This window comes from Panthera tigris, chromosome C1 (assembly GCF_018350195.1).
Source record: "Panthera tigris isolate Pti1 chromosome C1, P.tigris_Pti1_mat1.1, whole genome shotgun sequence".
Taxonomy (NCBI): domain Eukaryota; kingdom Metazoa; phylum Chordata; class Mammalia; order Carnivora; family Felidae; genus Panthera; species Panthera tigris.
In genome coordinates, this window is record NC_056667.1 from 144932206 (window position 1) to 144951177 (window position 18972).

Below are 18972 nucleotides of genomic sequence, written 5' to 3' on the forward strand. Positions count from 1 at the left end.
ACGAGTTTAGCGAAGGGGTCGCTGTGTTACTTACTCGCAGCTCGAGTTCTGCCTCGGGAGGCTTTCTCCACTCTCCGACACCCGTCCTAGTACAGGTAGGGTGTGTTGGTGGCGGCAGATCGTCAGTTCAAAACCAAACAAAAACCTTCCAGCTTCCGTGTCCTGATGTAGCGTATTTCAAAGTATGTGCGTGCGTTCGCATCTCCTAGAGTTCCGCCCACGTCCCTCTCTATATCTGGATCAAATCCTTCCTTCCTTCAGACTCCACCAGCATTGTTTATCTAGGTGGGTTTTTGTGGACCCAGGGCCATGTTACTGTTTGCTTTTGGGAAGTTGGACGAAGGGTGCCCAGTAGAAGCAGCGTGGTCCTGGCTTTCAAGACTCATGCTCTCAGGCTCAGCATTTTTGCATACCTTTTTGGCTTTGAACGTAGCGCAGGCCATTTGAATTTTCCAAAAGCCTGCAGTCTTTCAACGTGCTGGGCTTTCATCAAAGCTGCCACTTAAAGGGGGCTTTATGGGTAATTTGGGGGGGGGGGAGGAGGAACCTCCTGTTCAAGTTTCCATACGTAGGCCAGTCAGTCTGTCCCACTCCTTAACACTCCTCGTGCCCATTAAGGTGTTCATATACAACTGGAGGTAGTCTATTTTCTTGTAACCATCGACTAAAGGAGTAGTCAGACGATAATTTCTCCTCCTGAGCAAAATGTCTCAGATATATGAACTCCACGAATTTTCTGGGATGCCGATAGGTAATTTGCAGATGGAAACAAAAGTTTTTAAGTGGCCTGGCATGGATACAGTGAGTTAAAAGGCCTGAGGAAATGATTGTTGATTCACAATCAAGACACAATGGGGTGGTGAAGGGTTCGCTGGGCTGGGAGTTTGAAGACTAGGAAATTTGGGTTTTAATTAGGTAGGTCTTCATTGTGATTCTCTGTGCCACCTTGCAGAAATGACAGCCTTTCCGGCTGCCTGGGTGCCTCAGTCGGTTGAGGTCATTTTGGCTCAGGTCATGATCTCGCAGTTGACCGGTTCGAGCCAAGCGTTGGGCTCTGTGCTGACAGCTCGGAGCCTAGAGCCTGCTTTGGACTCTGTGTCTCCCTCTCTCTCGCTGCCCCTCCCTGCTCGTGCTCTATCTCTCTCTGTCTCAAAAATAAATAAACTGTAAAATAGAAAAAAAAAGAAAAGAAATTACAGCCTCTCTGCCTCAGTTTCCTTATCTCCAAAATGGAGAAAGGCTGGTTTCTAAGACCCTTTCAGTGCTAACATTCTAGAATGCTAAAGGACATAATTGTGTTCAGATACATAAAGTTATTAATGTGAATACCTGTGTCTCAAGGGAAAAGGATAACCAAGTATAGAATTACTCAGTCTTCTGACAATTTATTACTTTGTACATTTTCAAAAAGAAAATATATTAGGGCCACTTCAGAAAAAGAACGAATTCAACTATATCATTGAAACTATTTTAAGAGGAAAAACATAGTTGTCACTGTAGGCCTCATTTACATGATAGCAGACAGAATTACAGTCTGATGATGTCTCAGGGCCTTTCCAACACCATGTTCTCTAATGGTAGTGAAAGAGTATGAGACGCAAAACGTACTAGGATCACTTTTCTCCAATTTTGCCCCCAAATCTGGTTTGTATAGCTTTTAGGGGGCAGTTTTCATTTGAAAGACACAAAATTGTTTGTCAGTGAGTGGTACTTAAGAGACAGGCAAAGTCTTCTTCTGATTGACCCTCATCATTGTCAGAATCTGCCTTATTTTTCTGTCTCCAGGCTGGTGAAGGCAGAAAACATAAAAAAGGCAGAAACAAGTTTAGAGCCGAAACATTTGCTTCACGTAGACACCACTGAGGTGTGATCACAACTAAAAGTTAACCAATATTTTCCCGGTTCCAAAAGCACATCTGTCTCTCTTTGCCATAAAATGTTTGGTATCTCCCTAATTTAATTTCACTTAAAAGTTCTTTCTCCTGCAGCTTATAAAGAGGTATTTTTCTTTTACTACTACTTTTCTGAAACTTCCAGCGTCTCACATAGTTTTCAGTTAAAACATTTTTGCTTCCTTCTTCTCTTTTTTTAATGTGGTAAATTCCATTCTCCTTTATCCTTACCCTTAAAAAATTTAGCAGCATGAGAATTAGCCTTAAACTGAAACATGCCCCCAATTTTGTTTTTAGCTCTGGAACCCAGTAGAAATACAGCGAAACAACTAGTTTCTCAAAAACAAAAGAAAAACAAAACAAAAAAACCCAAAAAACAAGCGTGCTGAAATTTGTGAAATAGGAGACTGAAAATGTGGAAAATCTTTCATTGGATCTCCTTGATAGCATAAAGCGTGTTTTGATTTTTTAAACATAGTGAATGTTTTAGAATATGGATATTTCTCAGTATTTCTGACGTTTCTGTCTACCTGAAGTTAAAGCCTTTTAAAAGACTCCTCTACAGTAACGGTATTGAAGAATTTCTTAAAGAAACTACTGTGCACTCTCGCCTTACTCCTCAGTTAATCCTGCTCCGGATTTAGACAGTGGTGCCAGTCAGGTTGAGGCTTCAAAGGAATGAGCACAAATATTTGCCATATCCTATGCAGTATAGTTTTGGTGATAGAATTCATTTCGGAAAATATCATTGAAGTTATAGTATAAGCAACTCTCATCAACTCCAAGATGGATAAATAGAAGGTTAACAGGAAGAGGGATGAGGGATTCTCAGCATTCCCAAAGAAAGGAAACGAGGTTATAGACCTAGGAGTTTTCTGCATTTAAAAGGCCAAGAGATCAAGGCAGGCAGTGTTCTTATGAAAAAAGTTAAAAAAAAAAAAATTCATCAAAATTAACAGGAATCCCGACATAGTTCGAAATATGCACATACGTATGTAACTAGCCCTTCTGATAAGGTTGCCCTGATTTTGATGGTTCACCCCAAACTGCACAGACTTTGGTAACTCGCTGCTGGAGATCCATTGCACAACTTTTTTCTTCCAGTACACATTATAACATCAAATCAGGATTTGTGAACCGTGAGTTTTAACAAATTCCTTGTGAGGGTTCAGGGTCCTAGGCCTTGTTGCCCTTTGATCCATCCAGACCTTCTCTGGTCTTTATCATGGGGGAGCAAAGGGGGTGCTGACCTGCCAGCTGTGATTTCCCTGCCTTCCTCAGGAGCTGGAGTTCTCTGCCAGCTGGATGTGACCAATGGAAAGCCAGATCAGAGGACATCCCACCCAGCCCCCAAGGTCTATACTCCCACCCGGGACCTCTGACCCTGGGTTCCAGTAACCTTGCCTTTTCCCTTTATTTCTCCAGCATTTGGGTTGTAGTGGCTTTACCCTGTTGAAAAATCACTGTCCTCTTTTTGTTTCTCAGCCCTTCAGTCACCTGTTTTACAGATTCCTTGAATTAAATTCTCCCTGCGTTGACTACTTAGAGCAGTTTCTGTTTTGCAGGTTGGAGCCTGACTCCCCACATCCTATGGTATGACTGTATTGGCTGCTATACATGGAAAAATCTCTTATTCCTTGATTTTCTTTTGCTAGGAATTATTTTTTTTATTGTGCTATTTAGAAAGTACTCATAAAAGGTTCAGCCCTCAGGGGAAAAAATTAAACATTTCTTAAAATTTTGTTTTCAAACTTTTTACTGTTCCGTCAGAACAGGGCTGATGCTTAACTGAGCCTGATACAAAAATTCCATGCTAAACAGAAGGGTGGCATATAATAATTGTCAAGGTTTAATTTCCATCACACATCTTCCATAAGGCCCACTTACTAGCTTATTTGCCAGTGGTTTCTCTGCCCCCTTGTGTCTTAGTGCGGGGCGGGGGGGGGGGGGTAGAGGGGAGGGGAGGAGGAAGGAAGAGAGAGAGAGAGGGAGAAAGAAGAATAGAGAAAATAAAGAAAAAAAAACTTTCTGTATTATTAATTTGAAATATCATGTATGTGGATCCTTGGGATAATATTTCAAAATCTAAATTATGTTTACATTTTGTTTTCCTCCCTGTATTTTCTGCTACTGCCAAACTTTCAAGGAGAAAAAAATTCCAGGAAACCTCCTACAGTATCTTGAAGATGCTTCAAAAGGAAAAGGATTCCCCTGAAGCTGGAAAGATCTTCCTGGGCACATACAAGGGAAGATAGAAACAGAGTGGTCAGTGTTTCCTGAGGAGAAGCACGGAGCTTGGAGTGATACTGGAGGAGTTGCCCAAGAAGAGAACCAGAAGTTGGCAGAGAAGTCGATGAGGTCATGCTTCCTGGTCTAGCATACAGGTGTGTCAGGGGAGACAAATCATTGCACAGATACCACCTGGCCCTCACTCATGTGTACTAGGGAGGGATTATACCAGTTCTTCCATCAGTTGCCCATTAGCACCAGATAGCCGCAGTGACTGGTCAGAATATGTGTGGGGGCCACCAGGAAAGAGCCCTCCCTTTCTTTGTTCTCTGTTCTCGAACATGGAGAGATGAAAACTGCCACTGCACGGCAAGAGTCTGTTGGAGAATAGAGCCAACACAGAGAAAGAGGATCCAAGAGATGGAGAAGGAGAAATTGGGTGCTGAAGACATTTGAGCCTGGATCAAGCTATTCTTGGAGCTAAACCTACCACCAGATTCTCAAGTTATGTGAGTAAATCAGTTCTCTTTTAGCTAAAGTCAGTTAGGAGTGAATTTTCTGTCAATTGCCTTAGAAAAGAGTTCTCATTGATACACTTGTCCTTAATACCTTTTCAAGGCCATAATGCTGGGACATAGTAAGTACATCACTTACCTGATGACTAATAGTGGATGCACACCATATGACATCAATTTATTTTGCTACTGCTACTGGGCAGGGCAAGGGGGACTTAATGTTATTACATAGGAAGTGGCATGTCAAAATCAAGTGGGAATGCCCACTGTGGGTTAAACTTCCAGGGATGATGAAACTCTTCTTGCCCCAGTCATTAAGCCTTTTTTTCTTTCTTTCTTTTTTTAATGTTTATTTATTTTGCAAGAGAGAGCACGTGAGCTGGGGAGGGACAGAGAGAGACAGGGAGAGAGAGAATCCCAAGCAGGCTTCACGCTATCAGCTTAGAGCTCAGTGTGGGGCTCTGTCTCACAACTGTGAGATCATGACCTGAGCTGAAATCAAGAGTCAGATGCTAACCGACTGAGCCACCCAGGTGCCCCTAAACCTGGCGACCACAAGATAGAAATCAACGGTCAAAGCAGGAGACGTGAAACATAGCAGCCTTTGGTCCCTATATATCTCCCACCTCTTTAACGCTGCACCTGCCTCTAGCCTCCAGTCCTAGCCAACTAAAAGTAGTTCCCCAACTTGCTCATGCTGCTTCTTCATGAACTGGTAGCTTGGCACTAGCTCTCTCCTCAGGCTGGAATGGATTTCTCCTACAATCTACCCTTTGAGACTCAGCTTGTGCCCCAGCCTCTGTGAAATTTTACCTGACAGCACCAACACTGCCCTGCTCCTCACACCTGGCCATCCCCATCCTCTAAAATTGAGCGCTTACTGTGTCACACTCTGTACATCCTTCACTGTGACCCATATGCAATTATTTGTTTTATTTGTCTCTCCTGCTGGACTGAGCTCCATGAGGGCAGCAATTCTCTCCAATACTTCCTGGAACTTTTGGGGACCTGGCTGTTAAGCTATCAAAAATTCTTTGTGAATAGTGGAAATAACTGAGTGTATGAAATGAACGAATGCAGAAACAGAAGGAGTCATACATTTTCATAGCTGGGACCTTGGAGTTCACCTAATCCTTGTGATCAAAATATTGATCAAAATTCCTATCACAATAGGAATTGCAAGGTTATACATTCTAAGAGAGGACAATGTTAAATTTAATTAGAACTCATTATATAATCGTATCCTTTATTTTATTTTTGCATAAATATAGCAATATATTACAAAGCACCTCTAAGAATTCTCATTCTTTAAACTTGGCTACCTTTCTTCTCTATTTCAAATTTAAGATTTTTAAATTCTCTTTAAGTATTCTATTTCCTATGGATGTCTGTTTGTTCCTCAGACCTACACGATATTTGTGATTAGATAATATTTTATTATAACCAAGAGCCAAAGCATCAGTTCAAATAGCACGTGAAATGAGACACTTAACAGAGCCAAGCTAACTATAGTTGGAAAAAGACCCTCCACCCACCTTATACAAACACACACACACACACACACACATTCATATCCATACTCTTTAATAATTCCAGGATTTCAACATCTTTGTGTAGGAAGGGAGTTGCTGTCACTTGAAAAGGTTACAGTAATGCATCCTGTTTCCTATAGACCTATAAGAATCTGGGCATGGTTAGAAGCAAGAGGATGAACACAGTGGGAGTCGACATAACTGCATAAAAATGTAGCCAGTTCTCTCCATGAAGGGTAGACTTAGTACAGATTATTTTCTGGGAAATGTTTCTTTTTTTTTTTTTTAAATGTGAATTGTCTTTGATAATTATTCTTTGTTTTTGGAGGATTTGTATGTGTAGAATCCAATAGATGATCAAGAAGAATGAGGTGGCAAATCTTCAGTGCTACAAATAGGCAAAAGTAGAACGACAAATGCTACAGGGACTACATTGTTAGAGACCTTCTGTGTTGCTTGACTGAGCCTTCCGGAAACGTATTGCTGCAAATAATATCCTGTGGGTTGCACTGGTTGGGAAAGGGCGATGAACCCTCCAGGAGATTCAACTACCATTATTAGTGAAGTGTAAGGTAGTAAAGATATAGACTGTAGAGCAATGGAGGAAGGTGCTTTCTTTCTAAGACGAAAATACACAAGGGTGGACCTTGAGATTAAGGAGTGAGGCTAGGAATCGGGGTATGCTCTTAAGGATCTCTGTGTAAATATTTTACATTGAGTTTTTGGTTGCTCATATCTTTGGACTATCGGGAAGTTTTATTTTGTGAACAGTTTTTAATCTTTCCTCTATGTTGTAATCCCCTTCATTTGTTTCTAATCTTTAGTTGTTATTAACACCAGTACGGCCTCCTGTGGTGGGGGGTGTGGGACAATCAAAGAAAAGAACAGCATAGGAAAGTACAGCCGTCTGCATATTGCACCTCCTCAGGGCTGTAGTGTTGTGGTCCCCACTTATGGCAGTGGTGGGGGGGAAATGGGTGGGGGTGAGGGGTGGAAAAAGAGTAGTGGTCTGAGGAAGAGCATGGAGAACAAGGCTCCTGAAAGGACTGTGAATAAGCAGACGGGGGGGGGGGGGGGTGGGGGTGGGGGGGGTGGGGGTGGGGGTGGAGGGGCTAGCGATGGCGGCTGGGGTTGGAAACGTTCTTTGTTTAAAGGAATCAGAGCTTCCTGTCTATTCTACCTTTCATTACTGAGTCACCAAGCCTCCCCTGCTGTCCTCAAATCTGGCTACTTTTTCCCTCTTCCTTCAGCTTTCATCATTTTTTTTTTTTTTTTTTTTTACCTAGATTTTGGCAACAGCCATCTACATTGTTTCCTGTCACCAGTTGCTTCCTTGCTCTGGTCTGGTTCTCCTCCACAGCATCAAAGAGCGCTGGCCTATAACCAGTGCTCTTGCTGGTACTTCCCTTAAAAAAATCCTTCTTTCTGCCTGCTTATTGTCTTGGGGATTTCTTTTGAAAAGTTGGCACCTTTCATTTGGAGACTTAGGTATTCAAAGCTAGCAGATACCTGTTTGGTTAAGAGGTGCCATTAAAGTCATTTGTCATGCTAAAAAGATTCCATTTAAAGATTTACCCATTTAAAGATTACGCAAATTTTCAGTATTGAGTCAGGTGGCCCCACAGTAGAAGCAGTGATGTCCTTGAATATCTACTTTGTTTAGGAAAGCAGATATTCACATACTGATCAAAAGGCTTGTGGGATATGCCTCTTTGACAGTTCTATAAATCCATCAAATATTTCTGTTCATAGATGAATCTGGGTGGAGAGAGCTGGTAATATGATAGAGACAATGGTGGGGTCTATGAACACAGATTTTGGATACAAATAGATTAATTCTTGGGCCTGGCTCTTTACCTCTGTACCTCGTTTTATCATGTTATATCATGGGCTTAATAGCACACACAGCCCACTTAATTTCCTGAAAGTTATTTATAGCATTTAAAAAAGTCTTCTATGAAGTTAATTTCATGCCTGAATTTTTAATATGCATAATGATTTATAAACACATGGAAGAGAAAGGAAGAGCCAGAAAATATGCCCCTTTATGCATCCCAGTAAGTCATGCCATTGAAAAGGGGCCCAGGCACAGCTTTGAAATCCAGTCTGGAGTTCCAATTATCCCTCTCTTTTCATATGCTTTGTCTATCATGATTGAATGGATAGCATAAAACTGATATATAAAGTCTTTTCCTCATCTATATTGTAGAGAAGTACACCATTGACGTCTTCATACATGTCATTAATATAAGATTTCTCCTATATCAACAATAATGTGTTATAATACATTCAACTTTGGTATTTAGTTTATATGCCTTAAATTCAAAAGCTCTTCACCCACTACTGCCCACATATGCTGACAACTGTTCTGATCCCAGCAGGAGTAACAGATTTTCTTTCCGAAGCGTTGCAGAACTACAACCAGAGTGTTATTATTAGATGAAAGATCTCATACTGGTTTTGCGATAGAGAAAAAAGAAAGAATCGAGATGAAAATAATCTAGGCTATTTAAAAATGCCCCACATTTTCAAAATTGTAGTTCAATTGGGTTTTCAAAGGTAACGTATTCAAATGGCTCAAAGTTCAAAAGGTAAAAAATTATAATCAGAGAATAATTTCTATCATATCCCTGTTCCCCTGCCATCCGGTTCTTCCAGACTACACTAATGTTATAAAATGTTTGTATTTTCTCCCAGAGATAGTCTACGTATATACAAGCAAATGTGGACACACATATGTGTTTAAGTATATATCTTATCTATTTTCCCTTGACAACTTATTTTGGAGGTGGTTTTGTATCAGTACGTATAAAGCTTTTAAATAATTTTTTTGGTTGCATAGTATTCCATTTCAGGAGTATACATACATTATTTTACCAGTGCCACGTGAATGGATATTTAAGTGCTTTCCAATCTTTTGCTAGATATCCCTATGTGATATCCCTATACCTACATCATTTTGCCTCTGGACAGGTATTTCTTTAGCATAAACTCCTAGAAGTTGAATTTCTTGGTTAAAACTATGTGTTATAATTTTTTAAGGAATGTAGTTTATTCATTTTTGAATTGTGATAAAAAAAATCAAAAGGAACAAATGGATACATTTTGAAAAATAACTCTTTTTCATTCCCCCTTTGCTGCACCACACACTTCCTTTCCCCAGAAGCAAATATGCCTCAAGCTTCTTGTATATCCTTTCAGAGATTTTACACACACATAAGCACACGCACATACATATCCGTATGGACAAGAATGCATATATAGGAGAACTTATTTAGTCAGATTTGTATTTTTTTATGTTTTATTTATTTTTGAGAGAGAGAAGGAGAGAGAGGCAGTGCACAAGTGGTGGAGGGGCGAGAGAGGGGGAGACACAGAATCTGAAGCAGGCTCCAGGCTCTGGGCTGTCAGCCCAGAGCCCTATGAGGGGCTTGAACTCCCAAGCCATGAGATCATGACCTGAGCCGAAGTCGGACACTTAACTGAGCCACCCAGGCGCCCCGAGATTTGTATTTTATTATGTACTGTAGTCTACAAGGAACAGAAGGCTCTTGCAAAAATGGCTGAAAGGATTCAGTGTAACCATTTAAGTTAGGAACATACTCTTTTATTGCTTCATACACCATCATCATTTGAAGTGATAATTCCACTAATTTTCTCTATGCACATCTGTTCTGTGTAGAGGGAAAGGAGGCTATAAAGAGCCCTGCACTGTCCTCAGCCAAAAATCATCTGATGAGATCCAGTCTGGAGTTTGCTCTGTATGCCTGGAAAAGAGCAGTTACTCTATAATCCTATCCTCCTTATCAAGGGCTTCTCTTTCTCTTATGTTGGATTCCCTGTTCCCTCTGGCCCATGTAATCCTCTTTTTTATAGTGTTCTCCCTCACTCTGTCTTTCTTCTCTCTCTCTCTCTCTCTCTCTCTTTCTCTCTCTCTCTCACACACACACACACACACACACACACACAGAACTACTCATTTTCTCTCCCTTACATCTGCCAGAACAAGAGTGTCTAGGAGGTAAGTTTTTTGAGAACGTGCATTCTTGAAAAATCTATTTATTCTTTCCTCCCATTGATTGGCAATAGAGTTTTAGGTGGGAAATACATTTTTCCCCCCCAGAAATTAGTAGGCATTGCTCCAGTCTTACTGTTAAGAAATACAATGCCATTGTAACTTCTGACCCAATTTTTTTCCTTTCTGGAAACATTTGTGTTATTCTCTTTGTCTCCAATATTTACCAGTGCCAGTGATATGCCTTCATGTGATTTTATTTTCATCTATTATATTGAACACTGGATAGGCCTTTCAGTCTGGAAATTAATGTTTTCTAGTTGTGCAGAATTTTCCTGAATTATTTCTGGCATTTTTATTATTTCACTAATAATTTCCTCTTGAATGCTCTTTTTTCTCTTTTGCTACTTTTCAAGTACATACATATGTTTAGGTATACGTGTGTGTGTGTGTGTGTATACACACGTATATACACACACACACACACACATACAAGTATGTATATATTTGAATTTGCTATGTATTTTGAGAAAACTTCTCAACTTTATTTCCCAGCTGACACTCTTTTTCAAACTAATCTCTATACCCAGTGTGGGGTTCAAATGCATAATCTGAGATCAAGAGTCAGATGAGCCAGCCAGGCACCCCCCAATTGACATTCTTATGTACTTTAAATTTTTTACTTTTATGGTGACTATTTGTGTGTGTGTGTGAGGGAAAAAACCTTTATTAATAACTAGGTTACAGTGAAATAGAGTGATGGTTTATTGGGGAATAAAAACTCAAGCAGAATCTCAGTCTCTTTCTACCCCAGCTCTAGCTTTCAGCTACTGTCTTCTTACTGGCCAATTTGGATGATGAGGCATCTCTCTCTCTCTCTCTCTCTTTCTCTTTCTCTCTCTCTCTCTCTCTCTCTCTCTATATATATATATATATATATACATATATATACACATATATATATACATATATATACATATATATACATATATATACACATATATATATGTATATCATAACATTTACCATTTTAAATAGTTTTAATTGTACAGTTCAGTGGCATTGATGATATTCACATTGTTGTGCAACCATCACCACCACTGATCTCCACAAATTTTCCATCTTCCAAAACTATAACTCTGTACCCATTAAATAATAACTCTCCATACCTCCCTGCCCTAAGCTTTCTGGCAACCACCATTCCATTATCTGGCTTTATGACCTTGATAACTATAAGTACCTCATTTAAGTAGAATCATGCAATATTTGTCCATTTGAGTCTGGCTTATTTCACTTAGTATAATGTCTTCAAGTTTCATCCTTGTTACAGCATATGTCAGAATTTTGTTCCTTTTTAAGGCTGAATAATATTCCATTGTATGTATATTCTACATTTTGTTTATCCATTCATCTGTCAGTGAATGTTTAGGGTGTTTCCATATTTTGGCTATGTATATAATACTACTATAAACATTGCTGTATCTTATTTTTTATTTATACTATTATATATTTTTTTCAGGAGTTTTCTGAATGTTCCATTTGTATTATATTTTATTCTTTTTTTTAAAGCAATGAAATCTTATCTTAATTCTCTGAAGATATAAATGTTATTATATATATGAATATATTATATATGTAAATTTATTTTTCCCTGCATTGTGTTCATATCTTCCAAGTTGCACTTTATTGCTTGTTTATTTTTGTCTCTTTTCCATGTTAGAGTTTTTATTTTTCTTTTTTTTCAGATGTCTTGTAATCTTTGATTTTCTACTCTTGATTAAGAATGAAAGTCTAAAAGCTGATAGGGAGCTCTGAATACATATATGTACATATATATCTACATATATGTATATATGTATGTGTGTGTGTATACATACACACATGTATATTAGGGCTTACTGACCTTGAGCTTTCTGCAAGGGGACCTGGGAAGGCTACGTGTTGGACATCCTTGTTAGCAGTACTTTTAGGTCTTTCTAGTTGGGATGGATGGCCAGATTCCCAGAGTAAAGTCCATCCCTCTCCTTCCTAGAGGGTTGAGATCTGGCTGCCAGTGTCCTGGGTGCTAAGTATGGAAAGGAGTTTTGAGAGGATGTTTCTGATAGAATATTCAAGTCTTCATTTGTGCCTGGCCTCTCTCAGTCCAAAACAAAAACCACAGACTTGTCCTAGGTTGGGAGAGTCAGTCTTCCGCTGGCCTGGAGTTGGGAATCTAAAGAGATAATCGCTTCTCACTCAGCGTTGACCCAGTCCTTCAGCACTGACCTTGCCCCTTTCACTTTCAGGTCCAGAATTACCTGGTGCTACCATTTCTTGAACCTTCCGAGGATTCTGTTGTGTTAATGGGAACGCTTCTCAGCTTTCCTCCATTACAGCTTAGTTTCTACTCTGTGACGTCTGCTGAATCAGTCAGATTTCATCCATCTATTTTCTAATTTTCAAAAGTATGTCGCTGCTATCTCATCTCTTCCTCCTGATCTTTTTGTGTCTTTAAAAAAAATGCCTTTCGGGTTGCTTTCACATGATTTTCTGAAGTGGTAGCTGTTGATATGTGTGTATTCAATCCTTACGTTAACCCTAAACTGGCATAGCATACTCTGCTTGTCTGGGAAAGAGGATAAGGGCCTCCTTGATTCACCAAACTTCCAATCAATTTAGGGACTTACAATTCAGTTTTATGCCATTAACTTAATGCTGCCTTATTGAAAATTCTCGCATTTCCTCATTTCAAGGTAATAGTTAGAAATCAGTTTATTTTTCTGTAACTGAGGCATTAAAGTTTTAGCCTAAATCACATGAAGCATCTACTCTGAAAAAGCAGTCGATGTGTCAGTAAATAAATCTATTTATTTTAAGGTATGACTTGCCTATAGACATTCTATTAGAAGGAGTAATCATTTAGAAAATTATATTTGCTTACGATGGATTTTAAATTATTAATGAGTTGTGTTATTTGGTTCCCCATTTATAAAAAAAAAAAGGCTCCTCCTGGTGATTTTTAAGAAGAACTTTCATATATTTGCTTTGAGGTCATTGCATTTGGTCAAATTAAAGTAGTGTTGCAGTAATCGAAATGAATCTGTAAGAGGAAAATAACTTAAAAATAAAAATGGCACCTGTTTATTACCCAGATATATCTGTTCCCTCTGCTTCGTTTTAGTCATAGCTATTTAATTTCCTGAAGCAAAAAACAAACAGATTTTTCACTAATGTCAGTGCTGCAGAGCTTGCATAGGACAGAAGAGCCAGCTGTACTCGATTTCGTCTTATGCATCATCAACAAAATTGGCAGCTAAGTTCTGATTTCAGAGCCTTTATGGTTAATGATGATGTACAAGCTGTGCTTGATTTTCAGATACAAGACTGATCTTTGCTGACAGAAAAATCTATTTTTGATTTGTAAATTGAGCAAATTTGATGCAAAATTATTGATGTAGGATAAACGCAGATCACGAAGATATCATTTTTAGACTCACATTTCTACCCCTTAAACCACTTCGCTTTATTATTATTATAATCATCATCACCCTTATAATTATTAGCATTACGATGATGGTAACTAAGATTTAACTAGAATTGCAGTGAAGTTTTGTGAATGAGTCATGTATCGACAAATCTTCTACTAACTTAAGAATGTGACTGCAATGAAAAGGAACAACAGAACTAATTAGCAATCGATTCCATTAGCATCCCTGCTCTGGGCATAAGGCTAATTCAGAACCCTATGTGGCAAGTGATCATGAGTGTAATCTGACATCACGTAAAGAATGCTGGAGCAAATAGGTATGAAAGAGGGGGGAAAAATGCTTCCTTAATTATGAGCTCTTTGACACCAGAAATATTTCAGTCGTTGCTTAAAGCAGCTACTATATTTTTTGAGTTCATACAAATCATTTTATCCTACTTGCCCATGGTGTACCATTGATTTTTTTTTTTTTTTTTAGAAGCAGCAGTAATGGCCTTGTGCAAAATCATGTGGCTATAAAGTCTTATCTCAGATGTTGTTTCATCTTGGTCCCATGCAGGAGCCCTGCCCACATGTATCCAGTTCTTTCATGCTGTTTCCTGGAGTAGTACTCCTACCCTTTGCTCTAGTTTGCCCCTTCCTTATTCCATACCTGTCACTCTTTAACCATATCACAGCTTACCTGTCTTCTGTCCCATTCCTTTAAGATTTTGTAAGGATACATGTGTTAGGAGCTTGAAAATACTGTTTTTTAGATATATTATCCTTCTAGGAGTACAGATTTGCATTTTAAGAGGAACTCTTGAAGACCTATTGCCAGAAGTTGAAATGTCACATTTTTCTGTCTGTCAAGAGTGGCAAAAATCCATATCCTACAATAACCGGCTTTTACTTATTGATTTTACGCAGCTTAAAATGTGTGTTTCTGAAGCATAATGAGATAGAGATTAGGATCAAGGGCTTTGAAGTCAAATGGATCTAGATTTGAAACTCAGGGCTGCCACTAACTAGTCCTTAGTTGCATTTTACTTATCTTTAAAGTAGGATACCAGTACCCACCTCCTGGGGCTGTTGTGAGAAGTATATGAATTATTGCATGTAAAATGGTTATTATAATATTGAGCAATAGTAGGGGTTCAATAATTGTGAACTACTATTATTATTTTTGTAATTGTATAACTCAAATATTCTTTCCAAATTATTGATTTTTCTTGGTCTCAGATATTGGTTATATATCTATATATAGATATCTCTATATATAATCCTATACAAAGGATATATATATGTATATATATATATACACAAACATATAAATATATATATATACACACATATATATATATACACATGTGTATATATATATATATATACACATATATATATATATAAAACAAGGATACGTAAGGCATCAAGCCTTGTTCAACTCTGTTTCCCCAAGAATCTGCATGTAATAATTGCTAAATAAATGTTAAATTTTATTCAATCCACCATAAAATGTCTTTGATTACAATATAAATTTACTATAAGGCAGAAATGGCTTAAATAAAGAAAAGAGATTGGATTTCACATTGATGTATTTTAATTGAATCACACTATATTTTGGGTTTATCTTCAGTAAGGTCAAACGAAGCATTCCCTTACCAACTCTTTTGTTATCGACATAACAGAAATCTCACAAGTGTAAGCAATAAACCAGTATCCAAGGGCCTCATTTACTACCAAGAGGCACATTAGATGCTTTGAGATTACTAGCAAAATACTCCAAATTATACTCTGGAAGTCTTAAAGAGTTAATATCTCCCTATAAAATGCTACCTGGTTTGTTATCAATGGATAATTTAAACATTTGGGGAATCTGTTTAAATAATATCAACAAAACAACATCAGTACCAATGATGCATGGTCCAGTTCTGTAGAGTATAAATCGGGCTGGGAGTTAAGAAAATCTTTCAGAAATCGGGGTGAAAAGTTGTCATTCAAGAATCATTAAAAATGAACATGGCAAGAGACCATCTCCAAGTATAGAGTTTACTTAATATCTGCAGTGAACTCAACCTAGGGATCTTTTGAAGTTGTTTCTATAGACTGAGTTCAAGATGTTGTCATAATGAGTGACTGACGAGTGACTCTAAGTGAGGCTTATGCAAAATCCCAGGCCCTCAACTAGATAATTTAAAGTCTAACAAAATCTAAAAGACTGCTTGTTTGGAAGCTATTGAATCATTTTTAAACATTGAAGGAACCCAAAGTAAACCTACTTAGTGGCTGAGTTTTGGGATATAGATATGAGTGGAGTTAGAAAACCTTGCCCTTGCCCATATTTACCCATACTTGCATTTTTTTCTTTAGAAACACAGTCTTTGTGTTTCCACCTGTACTGAAGCCTTGTCTTGCCCTTTCCCCTTGAACTGGGGTCAAGTCACCAGACTCGATCGACAACACTGAGCATCCTGGTAAAGTGGTAGTCCCAGGCCTCCCTCTCCAGGTGAGAGCCATCCTGTATTACACTGGGGCCATTGGAAAGCAGATGCAGTCACCAAAACTATTGCTCCTTGCCCCATCACAGCAGTCCCATGTCCAGGTCCTCCCACATTCCTCTCTGCCACATCTGGGAGGCTGAGGAGCAAATAGATACTTAGTAGCCTCACATCTTTCTTCTTAAACTGGCTGTCCTCCCCTTCTTAAAAGATATCAAGCATCCATTTTGAACCACATTTCCATTTCTTACACAGCTCATAATCAGAAGCCCAAGCTCATTTTGTTACCTATTCTTTTTATTATCCATGGGCCAAATCCAGCGCACTGCATGTTTTTGTAAATAAGGTTTTGTTGGAACACAACCATGCCTGTTTCTTTACATATTCTCTATGGCTGCTTTTACACTAAAACAGCAGAGTTGAATAGTAATGATAAAGGTCATTTGGCCTGCAAAACGTAAAATATTTACTATATGACTTTTTTGTGTGATTTTTTAAAAATTTATTTATTTTCAGAGAGACTGAGACAGTATGAGTTGGGGAAGGGCAGAGAAAGAAAGTGAGAGACAGAGAATCCCAAGCAGGCTCCACGCTGCCAGCGCAGAGGTTGACGTGGGGCTGGAAGCCACAAAACTGCAGGATCATGACCTGAGCCAAAACCAAGAGTCCGACACTTAACCGACAGAACCACCCAGGCACCCCTGTTGTTTTCTTTTTTTTTTTTAATTATTTTATTTCACTTTATTTCATCATAATAAGGATACTCTTTAATCCCCATCCCTACTTCACCCCCCGCCCCATCCCCACCTACCTCTCCTCTGGTAACCGTAAGTTTGTCCTCCATAGTTAAAAGTCTGTCTCTTGGTTTGCCTCTTTCTCTTTTTTTTTCCTTTGCTCTTTTGTTTCTTTTTAAATTTTTTTTTTAACGTTTATTTATTTTTGAGACAGAGAGAGACAGAGCATGAACGGGGGAGGGTCAGAGAGAGCCCGACACGGGCTCAAACTCACGGACCATGAGATCATGACCTGAGCCGAAGTTGGCCACTTAACCAACTGAGCCACCCAGGTGCCCCAAGTTTCTTAAATTTCATATATGAGTGAAATTATATTGTATTTGTCTTTCTCTGAGTGACTTATTTTGCTTAGCATTATACCTTCTAGCTCTATCCATGTTGTTGCAAATGGCAAGATTTCATTGTTATGGCTGAATAATATTCCATGGTGTGTGTGTGTGTGTGTGTGTGTGTGTGTGTGTGTGTATACAACATCTTTTTTATCCATTTATCTATCGATGGACACTGAGGCTGCTTCCATTGTTTGGCTATTACAAATAATACTGTATAATACTGTAATAAACATAGGGGTGCATGTATCCCTTTAAATTAGTTTTTTGTATTTTTTGGTTAAACACCCAGTAGTCCAATTACTGGATCATAGAATGGTTCTATTTTTAAAAAAAATTTTTTTAACGTTTATTTACTTTTGAGAGAGAGACAGAATGCAAGAGGGGAGGGACACAGAGAGGGAGACACAGAATCTAAAGCACGCTCCAGGCTCTGAGCTGAGCTGTCAGCACTGAGCCCGACGCGGGGCTCCTACTGACGAACCGCGAGATCATGACCTGATCTGAAATCAGACGCTTTAACCAAGTGAGCCATCCAGGTGCCCCTCTATTTTTAACTTTTTGAGGGACCTCCACACTGTCTTCCACAGTGGCTGTACCAGTTTTCATTCCCACCAGTGGTGCACAGGGGCTCCTTTTTCTCCACATCTACACCACCATCTGTTGTTTCTTGATTTTTTTTTTTATTTTAGCCATTTTGACAGGATATCGGGGTGATATCTCCTTATAGTTTTGGTTTGCATTTCCCTGATGATGAGTGATGTTGAGGATCTTTTCATGTATCTGTTGGCCATCTGGATGGCTTCTTTGGAGACATGTCTGTTCATATTTTCTGCCCATTTTTTAATTGGATTATTTGTTTTTTGGGTGTTGAGTTGTATCAGTTCCTTATACATTTTGGATACTAACCGTTTATCAGATACATCATTTGCAAATATCTTCTCCCTTTTGGGAGGTTGCCTTTTAGTTTTGCTGATTGTTTCCTTTGCTGTGCAGAAGCTTCTTATTTTGGGCCCTTTTGTAGAAAAAGTTTGCTGACCTCTACCCTATCTATTCATCCTCATAAGTGTATGTCCACTTATCTGACCCGATCTCTCACTTCTATTGCCACCTCAAGCTCTTCCACTCTAATACATGGTGCTAACTGTTCATGATCAGCAAACTTGTCTTCATTTTCAACTTCATTTATGGAATGTTCCCTTTGCTCTCTTACCGTAGGTAAAACCTGGATATGCCCTGACAAAATCGTTCCTAATGCATTGTAGTCAAGGCAGGCTGTCTGCTTTTACATCCTCTGTAACTACAGGGCTGATCCTGGAATGAGTGTTCTTGCTTTTCAGTGACATTTGCAAATCTATTCTCTTCCCTCATCCATCCAAACGCCCAGCTCTTTGAAGTTCGTGTCATCAGACTTTGTCACCTACTACCCCTCCTCGTTGTTGTCATCTAGAGAACTTGGTTGCCTTCTTATTTGATACCTTTAGCCCATGGCTCATTGTCTTTTTATTATTCTGCCATTATTCTCACAGACTTCCTTCTTACTGACTTTAGCACCATCTAACACTTCAGACTCTGGGTTTCTGGACCTCCCCTCCCTTCATTCCCTTCTCTCTGCTGTCCTCTCTTACGTGGCTGAACTTTAACTCTGGTTACACCCACTAGTCCCTGCGCACCAAAATAAACTGAAGACTGATGAAGACACAGTAACTATGCTGGCCAATAT

At 39.0% G+C, this 18972-nt stretch overlaps 1 protein-coding gene across 2 annotated transcripts in view; it reads left to right on the forward strand.

The window, feature by feature from the left end:
• Positions 1 to 18972, forward strand: part of GPD2 (glycerol-3-phosphate dehydrogenase 2) — a 228675-nt gene continuing 209703 nt past the window's right edge. Inside the window, exons 1-3 of one of the 2 annotated variants that reach the window (XM_042994465.1) lie at positions 1 to 95; positions 4039 to 4276; positions 4469 to 4630. The gene's annotated coding sequence lies outside the window, so the exon portion shown is untranslated. Of the gene's footprint in view, positions 96 to 4038; positions 4631 to 18972 lie in introns of both variants that reach the window. The other variant, XM_042994464.1, reaches the window with a different exon arrangement.